Here is a 3,171-nt window from a genome sequence, read left to right as displayed (position 1 = left end):
ATATTATATTATATTATATTATATTATATTATATTATATTATATTATATTATATTATATTATGTTATATTATGTTATGTTATGTTATGTTATGTTATGTTATGTTATGTTATGTTATGTTATATTATATAATCTCAGTTCCTAGTATGTTTTTATTGATCTTAATCATGTACAAACTACACTATAATGGAGTCTTAGTATTTTTTTTATATAGTATTATATAGTATTTTATATTATATAGCAAAGAATTTAAAATATTATTGGGACCTTCAGGAAAAAATGGATCTCATTAACTTTTATTTCTTTATTTACAATAATTCTATTTAATAATTTTATAGGATTATTTCCTTATATTTTTACAAGAACTACTCATTTAACGTTAACCTTAACCTTATCTCTTCCATTATGAATTTCATTAATTCAGTACAAAACTGTATTAATTGTACTTATTTGTAATATATATGTTATTATTATTTTGAATAAAATCTAATATTCCGAAATGTAGCATATCTTTCATGTCTTAATAGATGGCGGCATAATTTAATTTTACGAGAAATATATTTTATATTTTTTATGAGAAATTGCAAATGAATATGTTATTAAAGTTAATTTTATTACATTGAGTAGCTTAAGTCGTTTTATTATATAACTATTTTAGTATTTTCTTATTAATAACGTCGTACCTTATTTTTCATAAATTAGAAATAATAATAATAACATTAAGTACATGTGCTTAATATATATATATATATTCATGTAGGTATATATTACCTATATATATATACTTCTAATTAATTTTTTTAAAAAGACTCCATATTACACAAATAAAAATGTTCATATATTACAAACATATTACATATAACAATTATTATATATTAATAATTAACGCCCACCCGATAAATTGCGTTAACATAACTCAAAAAGTATTCTATAAAAATCACAAAATAGATTAAAATTATATACTCCTTCGGTAGAGTTTTCGTCAAAGAATTGACAAAAATATTCTATAATGCTCAAAAATCACCAGACATCATATTTTTCCATTAATAAGGATTGTTACAATAGTTTGTTTTAATATTGATATTATAACAAAATATCAGGGTAAAATCTTTTGTCAAAATATCGTCTTAAATTTCGCAAAAAAAAAGATTTCTGTATAAAGTCCGTTTAAAATTATTTTTAAATTTTAGTTTTCTCAGGTTTTGATTGACAAAGGCACATTTTGTTTTCTAAAAATTGTTGAACTATTTTGAATACTCATTCTCATATTCCCATCATTAAATGTAAACAGCTTTTGTGGCAATAGAAGCAATCAAGTTTGTTCGATGATGCAACAGAGGATCAAATATTCTTGATTCGGACCCTTTTCTGTCCTTTAGTCTTCCAATTTAAGATTATTTATGCGTTGATCCCAAAAAACAGACAAGACAATACAATTTTGCCTTATGCGTATTTTGATATAAAGTTTAGGGTTTGAGATTTATAATTTTTATCTATGCATATTCCTGGTTATCCTTTTAATTTTTATTTGTAATAAACATTACAGAATTATGTGGACTAACACAAAAAAAAATTGTAAAAGGAAAAAACAATTATTTCAAATAGTTTCTCAAACAATGAGGTCATATGGTCGTACAGCCTTCAACCCTTTATTCTCCTCATTGCAGCGAATCACCCTTTCTTCTCATTGCTCCATTTTAATACCGCTAATTTTCTATTTGGCGGATTTTGTTGTAATTTAAAGAAATAATTGAAGAGTTTTCTTGTGTGTAATCTTTGCTATAATCATCACAGCATCGCAACTCGTTTTCTTTGTCCGAAGTGGGCATAGTTGATCGCGGGTCATGTAAGGATTTATGGTACTCAAATGTTTTATCGTATCGCTCGCTAAGGCTAATGATCTGTCATTTCTCCATAACGTTTAGCATGTTTGAGAATTTCCATTTTCACTGGACAAAAAGGGACATTTTATTGCAAAGATGCTTTTTATATATGCGTATGCTTACTTGGCCTAAGACTGTTAAGGACAATGAGACTTTTCTAGTGCAACTTTCCGATTTGCATTTTAAATCGCATTACAATTGTCTGTATTTCGATCGTAAATATTTTTTCTGTTATAGTTTTCATGCAGTGTGTGGACATTTGCGGACATTTTTATATTTTCTTAATGGCTTAGTGCTCTATACTGCAAATTGAGCTAATTTATTTACTTAAAGGATGCTGCGTAATTTATACTTACTTGACCTTTTCTATTAGCATTTTATAATGAAAGGGGTTTCAATGGACGCACTTTTTTAAAAGTTCTTAATTTATAACGTCCATAATTGTCACAATGGTCATTAAAATTCAATAAAGAATCTTAGAATTTACTCGCAGCTAAGAAGTAGCTGCATATAATATTATAAATTTTAAGATGATATATGAATACGAATTTACGTGTAATTAAAAAAAAAATTGTGTGCTTCAATGGTGCACGCGCCAATACCGGATGCTGCGGTATTTGAACTAAAAATAGTCTATTTTCTGGATACTACGGAATTATTTAGTGGGTGTGCAAGAGGTAATTTTATCATTCGGGATATTCAAACTAAAAACAACTTATGCGGCTGCATAACTTTTGTCAACACAGTTGTTACTATTTTATCTTTTTGTTTTTATTTATGTTACATCTTAAGAGAAATGGGGGAGCTACTTTTAATTTAATTTTTTCAATACCCCTCATTTCTTGCATGCATTCATTCTTATATTGCTTAAAGTATGTCCCAATTATATGTGCTTAAACAGCAGGAACATATTGTTTTAGATACTTTCAGGAATCATTTATGAATTCCTCTTTAGAGAGCATATGCAACATGCATTTATAATATATAATACCATCATATACACTCATCAAAATACTACAGTTCAAACTTTACATTTTATTTGTTTAAATTTTCTGTTTCTTTCTCTTGTTTTGTTTTGTTTTGTTGATAAAAATAAAGAAAATTTAAATATTTGAATGCACACCTACGAGCTTATAAAAATATCTGAATACCAATTACAGCGACATTTATTTGCATATTTGTAAAATGTAGGTAGTATAATTTTACACTTCATAATGCTTGAGCTAATATAATTTTATCGTATCTGAAATTACATCACAAAATACACATTTTCCCAAGCAGGATTGTTT

This window comes from Teleopsis dalmanni, chromosome 2 (genome assembly GCF_002237135.1).
Source record: "Teleopsis dalmanni isolate 2A chromosome 2, ASM223713v2, whole genome shotgun sequence".
NCBI classification, from domain to species: Eukaryota; Metazoa; Arthropoda; class Insecta; order Diptera; family Diopsidae; genus Teleopsis; species Teleopsis dalmanni.
Note: the sequence above shows the minus strand (reverse complement) of the source record.